Genomic DNA, 14,476 nt, shown 5'->3' with positions numbered 1-14,476 from the left:
GAAAATGGCAGGCATTAGGGGGGTACAGGCTGCCATAATTATATTTATCTTTCTCCTTCAATTCCACGAAGAAAGAAATCAGTCATGAGGGCTGGAAAAAGCGAATGGAGTAACAGCACCCTGGACAGTAAAAGCCCAACAGTTGCCATCCTCCCAGAAAAGTAAATGTCACTATCGCTGCAAGGTATGGCAACACCACATACCCAAACAAAAACAGTGGCACACAGCTCTTATTGTAGCGCTCTTAAGTGGTGATATCCAAATTAATCCAGGACCTCAAACTATTGTGCAGAGGCAAAACAGACAGATAAATGACGGCGATAATGACGGTCTAGTAGCTAGGAATGATAACCTTAACTCCATATGTAATGCATACATAGGTCAGTGTGAGACAATACAGCCATTATTATCTCAAACACTACCAAAAAGGTGCATACACTTTACTAAAGTACGCATGAAAAACAGAAAAGGCACCTTCTGTAAAAAATGTGTAAGAGGTGGGTGCATGATGGATGTACGTATAATTATAGTAACGGTGCCAGAATTCACTTTGTGTGTAACAAATGCACTTTGGCACAGTTACCCTTTAGCAATGATGACATTGATTTACCTAATTTTAATACAAATGACCCATTGCCATATATTGATGATTATAATTGTTTTATGAAAGCAGGCCTTCACTTTATTCATGTCAACGCAAGACCACTTCTTCCTAAATTGGCAGAGATTAGGATTCTAGCTAACAAAATTAGGGCGGCAGTTATAACCATCTCTGAATCCTGGTTGGATGATACGGTGACTGACGACGAAATCAAAATAGAAGGTTACAATATAAAACGCTTAGATAGGAACAGAAAGGATGGTGGAGTTTGTGCCTACATTAGAAATGACTTAGCTTACAACCCAAGACCTGATTTAAATAACAATAAACTGGAGATTCTATGGTTTGAAGTGCTGCTTCCCAAGACCAAACTCATCTTAGTAGGAACTAGTTACCGCCCTCCTATCCAGGACCAGTTCTTAGAAGACTTTTCCAGAGTCTTGTCTGGACTTGAAAACAATTGCGAGACAATAATACTGGGCGACTTCAATATCTGTTTTCAGCAGCAAAATAACGGGCTATGCAAAAGGTATAAGCAAATTCTAGGTTTAAATAGTTACACTCAACTAATTAATACACCAACCCGGATCACGCAGTTCTCAGCCACCCTAATTGACCACATACTTTGTAACCGCTCTGAGAACATTAGTCAGTCACAGGTCTTAGTGATCATTTCATCATTTACTGTACTAGGAAAATCACTAGGGATAGGATAGGCCTACACAGGACAATAAAAATGAGGTCAACTAGAAACTACAGTAAAGAAACACTGGTAAATAGGCTACACAATTGTGACTGGACAGAGATAACAAGTTGCACGGATGTAAACGATGCCTAGGAAAAATTCAAAACAATGTTCACTGTTATCATTGATAATATTGCAAAAATTAAAGAGGTTAGGATTAAACGAAGAACTGAACCCTGGATGACTACTGAGATATTAGATAATATGAAATTCAGAGACCAGCTGCTAAAACGATTTAAAGCAAACAGACAGGATATTGCAGCACTAAATGAATTCCAAAGGGTGAGGAACAGAGTGCAGAGACTTATAAAAGGAGCAAAGGCAAAGCACTATTGCTCAAAAATTGAAGAGTATAAGCATAACCCCAGAAAGCTCTGGCAACAACTAAAACAGTTGGGGGTATAGCCACGTGGAAAATACTGTATATATTTTCCAGAAATACAGTAGTTATATGTAAATAGATGGCCATACTGTATTTAATAATATTTATGTCATAGAAAACGGAAAACCTGCGTCTGCGCAGAAGTACAGTCGCCATTTTGTTTGAATTGAATAACACGTTGTGAATAATGGGAAGAATTTTTCGTGCTCTAGAGGTTAAAATTGGGCTGACACCTCTCAAATAGGAGGCGAAATTGTTGGATGTGCATTCCTGCATAACTTGAGATATCAGGCGACTGGACAAGACAGCTCCAGGAACCTCAGATAAGTCTGTTATGTTATAACTCTGGCCAGTTGTTATTTTCATGTATAGACAGAGGTTTTCTGAGTATGATACAACTTAATCTCCAGTTAAATTGGTGAGTGTTATGATTAAGATATATTCTCCTTCTGTTGTATATATATATATATATATATATATATATATATATATATATATATATATATATATATATATATATATATATATATATATATATATATATATATATATCATTTATTATTTTAATATACAGTCCACAAATTTATATATTTACCAGAATTCCTGGTGATGTATCTTTTATTTATAATTAATAGGTCCAGAGCAACTTGTGGATATGACAGTGGTAGGTATCGAAGGGGGACATTTTTTGCGACCTAGGTGTCCCAAACTCCTACTTGTCTAACTGATAAATAATAATTTTCTTTGTTCATTTACTGTTATGTACATAATGATACATTCAGATAAATGCAATTTTCCACAAGCCATAAGCCAGTAGATAGGTCTAACATAGTACTCACAATCGATAACGAGATATGCCACGAAACATCTAAGGTGGCAAATTGCTTTAATTCCTACTACACATCTGTTGCATCAACACTAGTAAGTAAACTACTAGCTGCATCAAATACATTTAACACAGACTCTGATAAGTTTCAAACATACTATACCAATAAAGGGGTAACCCCAAACAGTTGTCAACTAGTAAGTGTATCTCATGACTTTATTCAAAAAGAACTAAGCAGGTTAAACCCAACTAAGAGCACTGGCCCGGATAACATCCCGTCTAAGTTCTGAATTGTCAATCCCTATTGCTCACATAATAAATCTATCAATCACCACTAATACCGTGCCGGATGGGTTCAAGGAGGCCAAAGTTACTCCTATCTCCAAGAAAAAATAGTAGGTCTAATGTAAGCAACTATAGGCCTGTTAGTATACTCAGTATAATATCCAAACTTCTAGAGAGACCGGTGTACTCTTAAGTAGTTAAGTACCTTAATGACAACAACATTCTCCATAGCTATCAATCGGGCTTTAGAAGATCTTACTCAACCGACACCTCCCTAATTAATCTGATGGATTACCTGAGAACTGAAATGTCAAAGGAGAACCTCATAGGCATGGTAACCTTAGACCTGCAAAAGGCCTTCGATATTGTCAACCGCAGTATATTATGTAAGAAACTTCAAGCTGTCGGCATAGGTTCTGTAGACTGGTTTAAGTCCTACCTTAGCAACAGGAGACAAATTGTCATCAACAAAACGGAATCAGAACCCCTGCAGATAGCATGTGAAGTTCTCCAAGGTAGTATTCTGGGTCCCTTATTATTCTTATGTTATGTCAATGACATGCCTATCAGTGTGAAGTGCAAACTCCTACTGTATGCAGATGACAGTGCTCTATTAGTTTCAGGTAAAGACCCACAAGATATAGCTAATGTTTTAACACTGGAACTGGAGTCCTGCAGCAAATGGTTAGTAGACAACAAACTATCATTACACCTCGGGTGTACTCTTAAGTAGTTAAGTACCTTAATGACAACAACATTCTCCATAGCTATCAATCGGGCTTTAGAAGATCTTACTCAACCGACACCTCCCTAATTAATCTGATGGATTACCTGAGAACTGAAATGTCAAAGGAGAACCTCATAGGCATGGTAACCTTAGACCTGCAAAAGGCCTTCGATATTGTCAACCGCAGTATATTATGTAAGAAACTTCAAGCTGTCGGCATAGGTTCTGTAGACTGGTTTAAGTCCTACCTTAGCAACAGGAGACAAATTGTCATCAACAAAACGGAATCAGAACCCCTGCAGATAGCATGTGAAGTTCTCCAAGGTAGTATTCTGGGTCCCTTATTATTCTTATGTTATGTCAATGACATGCCTATCAGTGTGAAGTGCAAACTCCTACTGTATGCAGATGACAGTGCTCTATTAGTTTCAGGTAAAGACCCACAAGATATAGCTAATGTTTTAACACTGGAACTGGAGTCCTGCAGCAAATGGTTAGTAGACAACAAACTATCATTACACCTCGGGAAAACTGAAGCCATTCTCTTTGGCACGAAACATAAACTGAGAAGGGTAAATAATTTTAATGTCCAGTGTAATAAGGAGCCCATCACTTTGGTTTCATCAGTAAAATATCTGGGAATCCGCTTTGACCCATGAATGTCAGGAGAATTGATAGGGAACAGTGTAGTAAAGAAAGCGAATCCCAGACTGAAGTTCCTGTATAGACAAGCACAGTGTCTACCTACTGAGGCTCGCAGGACCCTATGTCTAGCCCTTACACAACGCCATATGGATTACGCTTGCTCTTCATGGTACTCTGCCTTGGCAAAAAAACTGAAAGATAGACTGCAAATCACCCAGAACAAAATCGTAAGATTCATCCTGGAGCTGGGACCAAGAGAGCATGTAGGCCAGAATGAATTACAACAGTTGGATATGCTGAGTGTTGAAGACAGAGTAAAACAACTGAAGCTAAATCATGTTTATAAAATTGCTCACAAACAGTGTCCAGAATATCTTGCTGTCAATTTTGTCAAGGTTGGGAACCAAAGCAATCATAGTACTAGGGGGAGAGAGCACAACTTTGTAGTACCCACAGTCATTGGCCAGGCTTCAAACACCTTTTATTGTACAGCAATAAAGGAATGGAACAGGCATGTCAAAGCCACTCACAGCATGAACCAGTTCAAGAAGAATGCCAAAAGGTGTCTGATGAATGTAGCTACAGAAAGGGAGGGGAATGATTTTCTATTTTTTAGCTAACATACGTGTAAATTTTACCTTATTCCTAGTAATGACCCTCGTATTGTAGATAGTCTTAATGACCCTCGTGTAGTAGATAGTCTTTTTAGTATGATAATAAGATGTTATCTTCATTATAGAATAATAAGAAAATATTATAACCTTTATATTATAATAATAAGGTAAAAGGACCCCAATGGAAATAAGCCACTCTGTCTGACTTTTTTGGGTTATCCCAGGTTCTCTACACATATGCTGCTATGTATGATAATTCTATGTAACTGTATTTGTGTATACCTGAATAAACTTACTTACTTACTTACTTTGCTCTGAATATCTTTTTCTATTTCATATTAATCATTTGGGAAGGGTGTTGCGAGAACACAGGGAAGGGGGAGCTTAAGTATTGATTGATGGGACGAGGCCATTGTATCTGAGTTGGATAACTGGAATGAATGCGTTCATCAATACAGAGAAAATAGTGTTAATGCGTTTCTGGCAATGTTTAACTCGAAGATAATATGTGGTGTTCAAACTTTTTTTTTGTAACGAATTAGTTTTAATTTGTAGGCATGTTATGTATTTTTCTTTAACAGTTACAATGTGAGGTATGTTCAGAACACAGCAGTACTTCTACTACTAGTGTTATTACTATTCTATACAATTACAGTACTGTTATCAGTTAGTAATAGCAGCAGCAGCAACAGCAGCAGCAACAACAACAACAACAGTAATTATTATTGTTAACACTGTAATCTTAAATATTTTTTATGACTAATGAATAAGTTATTTAAGACACCCATTACCTGCTGTTCTTGTATGTTAAGCGAAGTAACAAATTTAATGCTTTTCAGTCTTAATCAAGGGATGAAATAAACTAACACACACTTGAGAAACCAGATACAGTATACGATATTCGACGTAAATATAGTGTCAGGACTTGGATTATACTTAAACTAACTTGTGACACGAGAGGTATAACGATTCTGGAAGACATGAATGACGAGAGGTGAACCAGACTCAGTTATAAAAGTACATGTATATGTGGGGAAGACGAGTAATCCGGTTAGGCAGATAAAATTAGACAAGAAAAATGGGTGAGGCAAGCAAGACAAGTGATACAGTTGATAAAGGCAGGTTATGCATGTGAGTAATACAGTTACAATAGCTAATTAAGTAATGCAGTTGTACGTAATACAATTATTATTATATTGATGGAAGACCGTTAAAACCGTAGGAGTTACACATCGCTTTGGGGAAATTCTAGAGGGATTAGTACCAAATTTGCACACGAAAATCACTCCCTGTGCAAGCCAAGGACTCGGCAGGCGGTGCAACATACCCTAGTGAAAAGCAGGGGGCGCCAAGAATACGCTAAGAGACAACAATAAGTGTCAGGGGCCCACGACTGGTCAGCTGCCTCCCAGCGTACATAAGGGGGATTACCAATAGACCCCTGGCTGTCTTCAAGAAGGCGCTGGACAGGCGCCTAAAGTCAATACCTAACCAGCCGGGCTTTTTGCATGCGGCTAACAGTAACAGCCTGGTTGATCAGGCCCAGATCCACCGCGAGGCCTGGTCACAGACCGGGCCGAGGGGGCGTTGATCCCCGAAACCCTCTTCAGGTATACTCCAGGGATGAAGGGAGCGAGAAGCATTAAGTACGATCCAAGAAAGTTGACAATAGGTCAGGGTGGAGGGGACATGGCTTCCTAATCCTTTTGCGTCTCAGAGATTTGGTTTTTGCCAAAAAAACATAAAATATGTAATAGGAAAACTAAATATAATGTCATACATTTCTATCCTTTTTAATGATACTTAATTATAAAATATTTTAGCCTAATTACAACTAAAACAACTATAAAAATCAGTATTTTTGACACTGAAACCCCAAGAAATCTTGTATCCGTAAACAGAATGTATACACTATAAGCATAGGATATACCCTATGGAGTATATGTCTCTCAGTTACCGTGCAGAATTATAGACCTTCATGCAGTCGATAGGCTTTCAACCTCTTTAACCAAACAGTTATCCAACACCATGATGTGTATGTATTCAGTGTCTATATGCTGAGAGTTTACCTAAAGCTTTATTTTAGGGATTCAAGTATTATTGACTGGTGAGAGAGGTAACAGGCAGCCTTAAATGACCCCTAGTGTAGTCGACAGATCGGCTGGCTATCACCAGCAAAGATGGCCCCTCATCCTCAGTACCAACATGGATGGCCCCATCCTCGGTACCAACATTGATGGCCTCATCCTCTGTACCAACATGGATGGCCTCATCCTCTGTCCCAGCATGGATGGCCCTATCCTCGGTACCAACATTGATGGCCTCATCCTCTGTACCAACATGGATGGCCTCATCCTGTGTACCAACATGGATGGCCTCATCCTCTGCACCAGCATGGATGGTCTCCATCTTCTATACCAACATGGATGGCCCCATCCTCGGAACCAACATGGATAGCCCCCTCTTGGACAATTCCTGGATCGCCCTTGGGTCAAGTTCAGTTCTTTAGAGCAAGACCCATTCACTGGCGTCAAGGAGCCTCCTTGGAGAGTTCTCAGTGCGGCCGTTGAAAATAACTAAAATAAATGAGTAAAGTATGTAACAAAAGTGATAAATGTAATTAGGATAAGCAATATAAGTGATTTAAATACGTAACGCAAATAATTCAAAGAGGTAAAGCAAATAACTGAGACGAAATATAAAAGCAGTAATTATGATCTAACCATATCTGAGGCTTAACTTAATTAAGGTGCATAAAATAAATTATTATGATATATAATGCAAGCAAGACAGTGAACAGAGATGAGTCAGATAGATAAGATAAGGGATTAAAGCTTGTAAAAGAGATAATTGTTAAAACAAGTAATATTAAAAGAAATCCTGGGAATGAATTTAAGAATGTGAAGACTGCCTAAGCCAGTGTGTGCAAATTGCCACAAATGTATTATGTAAGGTCAACAAGAGCCGTATGTAGGAGCGAAAGGCAAGACTGTATTAGTTGTGGAAATGATATGATATCAGTAAGGCGTTGATAACTTTGCAGCGGAAGCTGGTAAGGCTGAGCAAGTTCATATGGTGTGGTGAAGTCGCTGGCTTCGCTCAGTAATACGCTTGCTGCGGTAGAGGTAGGGTGATGCAGTCGCCTTCCGTTTGCCTCACGCTTTTTTTTTTTTTTTTATCGTTACCTTGTTCACTTGGGTCTGTTGCATGAGAAAGTGAGGTGTGGTTAGTGATGATTTCACTAGTGTGACTGAGTCTCCGGTAAACGGAGGTAAGAACTAATTGCATGTAATACTGGAATTGTGTTACATATTCATTTGAATTAATGGATTCATAGTTGAATTACTTCAGAAGGAAGGAACGCGGCGGGAGGCCTACTGTCTCGTGCTGTGGTCCAACTTACACCCACTCATCTACCTATCCAACCTGCTTTTAAAGCTACCCAGAGGTCTCTTCAACAGTGTTTGTTACTTTGAAGTTTGTTCCACTCATCCACAACTATTGCCAATCCAGTGATTTCCTAATATATCTTCTCACACTAAACTTTTTTAACTTTTGAGTCCATTGCTGAGAGTCCTCTCGTGGTTAGATATGTTCAGCACGTTATTTAATCTCTTATTTATTCCAGTTTTCCGTTTGTACATTTCAATCATATCCCTTTATACCGGGCCTTTCCAGAGTGCAAATTCACTGCCTTCAGTCTACCTTCGTAGGAAGGATTTCTTATATACTGGATCAGTTGTGCGTGAACCCAGGTATGTAGCTGTATAACTAAGACATAACACAGCCGCTGTCTGAATCACCAAGCTAATGATAATGGATCTAATACGAGTACGGGTCTTGGGTTTATTAAACTGTATGCGAAGACTCATTGTAAGTGCTCAATTTAGATTGGTAATGATACTGAAATAAAGGTAAGCTGTGCTCCATTTTTTTTTAGTTTCACTATGACGGCGTTAAGACCTCAAAAAAAAGTATCTTCAAAAATATTTGGGTAATTGAATGTTGGCCCAATAAAAGAACTGTGTTTACTTCAACAGTTTCCAGTCGTACATTATTTGGTTTATTACCTTATTCATTTACTATTTAACAATGTTTCTTATCATTGTTAGAATGGTCAGACACCCGTGGATGCCCGCATCGTTCACTTTAATAATATAACCTAATATATAGTTTAGCGTGTTGTATTTTAATTACATATACAAGAGTTAAATCTTGACTTGAGGAATTAAGGAAGCTCTTTGAGCATTACTCATCGAGCTAGATTGTCGTATGAAGTTAGTTAATTCATATATGGTTCTTATGTTGATTAGTTTACGGTTTTCTGAAGGGATTGAACGAGTCAGCTAATTTCTTGGAAACATTTCAATGAATAACCCTTCAGGTGGCATTAATGAGTAGTCTGGCACCTGTTGGAGCAGGTAGATGACATTATTTGTTGAAGTGAGGCGTGCCCTCACCTGTCTCAAATTTATTTTTCCTTGCAGTTTGTGCATTCACATTTATAAGAGCCGTACTTCTGTAACATCGTTGATAAATATGTTCACTGAAATTTATTGAATTATTGTATAATGGGGAAGCCCTAAACCCTCAGGGGTCGGTAATGGGAGGCAGATTCAATCTAAGGAAGGGGAGGACAAGTCCAATACCTTACACCAAGAGCCTCTCATCACTATCAAGGAACATCCCTTGAAGGGACGAAGTTTATTGAAAATTAGCAGTTTCCGCGAGTTAGCATTAAAATTAAGCAAGATTATCTCTCCGTAAGTAGCTCTGTACCTCATAACAGTTGCTACCCAAATTCCGGCCAGCTCAGCTACCCATGTCATCAAACGTCCTAGGTGATCAACTATCTAATGAATAAAAGTGAAATAAATTAGAAAATTGAATCAACAGTGACCTAAAATTTACAAAGGATAATTCAATCTGTGAACTACTTCAGCTAGTCCTTAAGTATGTGGTGGTTTTGAATTAATACTGCATCACAGGTCATCCTATGTCTGCATTGTTTTGGAACTTTGGTTTCGTAACAGTAAGCGCTGAAAATCCTGTATCAAAGGACGATGTTTGGACATAAATGGATGATGAGTCTTCTGGCAGGGCTGCATCTGCTCTTGTTGTCACCTCCCTAGTTAAGAATGATAATAAACTTGTTGAACTAGGCATAAAAATTAACAACTTGGCTTCTAGATTGCAAACTGAATTGTTTGCAATCCTAATGGCGCTAAAGCTAACTTATGACACTGAGCTTGACACTATCATTACTGATTCTGTGTCATCACTGAATGCTCTTAACTCGTATAATGACTCCAACAACATGCTCATTGGAGAAGCCAGGTATAGATACTCAAAAAATCAGGGACAAAGGAATTAATGTACATTTGTTATGGATCCCATCACACATTGGATTACTCCTTCATGATAAAGTTGATATGTTAGCCAAGAAGAGTACCCAGAAGGAGAATGTAGAAAATAATGAAAATGATTGTTATAGGAATGCAGTTAGAAGCCTGAGTAGATCAATAACCTACTATGATAACATGAACATAGATAAGTATGTTTATGGAGCAACTTGCAGTGTGAACAGACTGACTGATGTTGTAGTGGCCAGGCTTAGGCTTGGTTACAAGTACTTCTGGCAGTTTGGCAGACACACAGAGGATCAAACTAAATGCAAATTATGTGATCAGGCATATGGTGACTCTTGAACACTATGTGCTTAACTGTCCGCTTACTGAGGAATACAGAGATAGACAGTATTATAACCTATGTGACATGTCAAGATATATTATTAATGAAAATAAGATACCAGATATACTAAGCAAATTTCCTAAATTTGCTTGTAACAGATATTTGAACTATAGATATGTAGATATAAATCCATATGTACTCCTGTTAACCCTTTGGGGCCTAGTTCCTAGGCCTTTCGTGTATCCATATGCTCTTGCGCTACCGTCCACAGGATAGATATGGGGGTGCACAATAAACTAGCCACTTCGGTGGCAAAATCTAAAAATCTAGGGATGATAACTGCTTTGCTTTTCAGAGACTAACTCAGGACAGGTCAAAAAACATTCTTACTTTCCTTCATTTTAATATTCATTAAAATGTTAAGCTGCTGATCTATCTCGGTTACATATCCTCACGGCAAGCAAAGATATCTATAAAGTAGGCTATTTGCAATACTTCGAATATGAGAATTTTGAGCAGAGGGATGAATCTTTTCCAAGAAGGCTTCAACCTCGTCACATTGCCACCACTCTTGGAAACACCTTTCGCGACAGCCACCTGACCTAGTTTGGACGGTAAATGCACTTTATACAATCCAGAAGTGGAATGCAACTGTCTCCAGCCCACGCACCTCAGAGAATTAGTGTGCTCCTTACTGCAGCCCTGAAATAGTGATGTGCTCCTAATGTCGATGGTGCACTATCATAGTACTCATTGAAAGTGATTTTGCTTCATGATTCTTCCTTAGTGAATGGACGTAGGCGAAATGTTTCAACAATAAAGATACCCAACTGTTGCACATGTGAACTTGTTGGTATTTTATACCATTTTCAACATAACGAGGTCTTTTTATGTTTTTGGGTATATGCCTTATATTTGGCAGTCTTTCATATGTAGTTCATTAAAAAACCATACCACCGGTGGGGATAGAACCTGCGGTCAGAGTCATAAAACTCCAGACCGACGCGGGTTCTATCCCCACCCGTGGTATGGTTTGTTTGCAATCGTGTCATTACGATTTCGTGAGTCATGATGACGGCTTTGAGGGGACTTGAGCTACAGTTCGTCACGGCCACGCTTGTGGGAGATTCGTCTGTAAAAACTTGCATTTGTGGTCACAGTGGTGCCTATGCTAACCTTCCTATGGTGTATAAATATACCTAATTGGATGAAATTTATTGTAGCCCGCTGGCCCAATGGTTAACGCGTCTCTGGAGTTTTATGACTGGCCGCGGGTTCTAACCCCACCCATGGTATGATTTGTTTGCAATCGTGTCATTACGTTTACGTGAGTCAAATATGTAGTTCATGTAATAGCCTTAAAATACGTCTCTAAAGAAGATTGGCGTGAGATAACCAGGTCTTTACTTTGTTTTTACCGCCGGTAGCCTCTCCCTTGACCCTATCCTCATGATTGCGCTTATTGGGGCTGAAATCTAGCAGCCACTTGCTGAACCATTCCTGAAGTTTAAGTTTTCTAAAAAAATCTGTTATCTTCCATTTGTATCCTCAGTAGTTTTGCATTGTCTTTGATCAGTGACAAAGGTCGGTGTAAGGTCGCTTACACCACTGAGGAACCTTATAGGACTTAGGACTGATTCCCTAAGGACTCCATATGATACTTTAGCCCATCCTAATATTTCCTCTCTCAAGGAGTATCTGGAAGACTCCAGATACTCCTTGATCCATGTGTATAATTATTTATTTGATTACAGAATCAATTCTATGCTCATAGTGTCCCTTCTTTAGTAATCAGATGGTCATAAGTTTCTAGTAATTGTAGCTCATTTTACCTTCTCTTGGACTCAATAAATATTCTTTTTGTATTCTTTTTGCACAGTTTTCTTTCGTAATTTGAGATTATGGTTTATTGTGTTCCTTACTGATGTAGCCAACAAATCTTAAGTATCCATTCACTTGTGTCGTTTATCAACATATATGATTATCTTGTATCATATTTTTTCCTGTCCACCACAGGAGGGTACATCCAGTGAGTTGTGTTTTTCTTCGTAATTCACATTTCTTAATACTGGAATCCTGTTGTTACATGCCTGAACATTTTCCCCTTTGTTTTTTCTTCAGGCGAGAACACCATACTAGTTGCCTGTTCCAGTTTTGACTTGCAGATCATGTTATCTGTTCGTTTTTTTCTTCAGTTGTAATCATAAACTATATAGGCCCCTTCTTAATTCATTCTCTCTCTCTCTCTCTCTCTCTCTCTCTCTCTCTCTCTCTCTCTCTCTCTCTCTCTCTCTCTCTCTCTCTCTCTGTCTCCTTTCTTGGGAAGGTTTTGACAAACCTATAGTTTCAGTGGGTGGATAGTCACCTGCAGAGGTGCTCAGGAGTTGTCATAATTTCCCAGCTTGCTAGATATTCTTCTTTAAATTTCACCTCAGAGTTCTGATTTAAACAACACATTACCAACTTATTGGTATAATTTTTCCCACTTTTTCCCAGAGCACTCCATGTTTGGCTCAGGAATCCCCGTTATCATGAGAGCACGATCCTATTCTTTCCCGCTTTGAGAAATGTCTGAGCCTTCTATACACTGTCTCTGTTAGGTAGAAGGCCACATGTGCAACTAATGATATTAAATAAAATGGCTTATTAGTTGTAAGTGTGTCCTTTTAACTAACATATTTTCGGTAATTACACCATTATGACAATATCTCTCTTGCACGTGGCCCGGTTGCTCTGGGGTTGCATCATTCTTTAGGATTTCAGTAGTTTGTTTTCCTGTTTGTTCACATCTGTTTATTTTACTCGTTCTCGTCAGTCATCTTCCACCTTATATCCACATCATAGCCCTCTTTATTTTTTTTATATTATAGATTGTATTTAGTAGTTCATGAATCGGTTTCGAAATTAATTAAACGAAAGCCTGCTAAACGTTTTACACTGCGGATTGCTGCTCTATTCTGTCTCAAGAACATGTAACATGGCGGGAAACTTTCACAACTTTTACTTGCATTCATTATACAGGTTATTCCAATACAATTTCTTTGCGCTCTAGGATGCCTGGTCAGGGGCAGGTCTACAAGGGACGAGTAGCCCCGAAACCATTAACTTATCCTAACAAAATGTCTTTAGTGCTTGCTCACGTATTCCCAAAGTTTTCGGTATCATAGTCCTGGTTGTTACCATGAAGTATTCTCTCAATTTTCTTGTGACTTTCTGCACTCTACCATCTCACGCCTCGATTTTTCTTTAACAAAGTTATTTCCTGGTACCATTGGTCAGTTTCACTGACAATTTCACTTTCTCCTTCCCACCTTGTTATTGTAAGTTTTTCTTCCCCAAATCATTCTCGGTTTACTTGTTTATCGTCAGACAATTATTAGAAATATTAGTATTTTAAAAATCAGTTAATTGATTTCGTCCTTTTTATTTCCTATTTTTGTTTTACTTGCTTTTATTTATATTCAATATTTTTCTCACATTAACTGCTGTTGTGAATACCAGCCTGCTTAACTCCTGCTAATGTCCCCCAGATTTGATTAAAATTAGTTTCTTTTAACTATTAACTAATAAAAATAATAATATTCATTAATTGTTCCCGAATGGGGACCTGTAAGTAGTTGCTTGACTTTTTCATTTTTTTTTCATCCGATAATTTTCAAAAACCTCTGCTTTATTTTGGCTTCAGATGTTCAAAACAGTACCTCTTCAATGACGTCAGAGAGTGAAACTGAAGTGTGTAGGTACGCGTTCTCCATTTTTGTGTAAAATGATGTGACATTTTCACTCCCGTTAAGTCATGTAAAATACTATATTTGAGTCTACCTCTTCTGAACAGCTTCAGGATGTAATGGCTGAAGCATCGTTTGGACAGGATAGTACCCATTAAGTTTAGTTTGCGTACGAGCAAATTTATCAGTATATAGGAAATTAGTTAAGAAAAACTTGAAGTCATTGGAATCT

At 38.3% G+C, this 14,476-nt stretch overlaps 1 protein-coding gene across 3 annotated transcripts in view; it reads left to right on the top strand.

Annotated features, from left to right (window-relative positions):
- The first annotated feature begins 7,891 nt into the window (after positions 1 to 7,891).
- Positions 7,892 to 14,476, top strand: part of LOC128694540 (protein trapped in endoderm-1) — a 72,153-nt gene continuing 65,568 nt past the window's right edge. Inside the window, exon 1 of one of the 3 annotated variants that reach the window (XM_070095898.1) lies at positions 7,892 to 7,950. The gene's annotated coding sequence lies outside the window, so the exon portion shown is untranslated. The other 2 variants (XM_070095897.1, XM_070095899.1) reach the window with 2 other exon arrangements.

The sequence above is a fragment of the Cherax quadricarinatus genome, chromosome 51, assembly GCF_038502225.1.
Source record: "Cherax quadricarinatus isolate ZL_2023a chromosome 51, ASM3850222v1, whole genome shotgun sequence".
NCBI classification, from domain to species: Eukaryota; Metazoa; Arthropoda; class Malacostraca; order Decapoda; family Parastacidae; genus Cherax; species Cherax quadricarinatus.
Note: the sequence above shows the minus strand (reverse complement) of the source record. Positions and strands in the feature narration are given on the sequence as shown.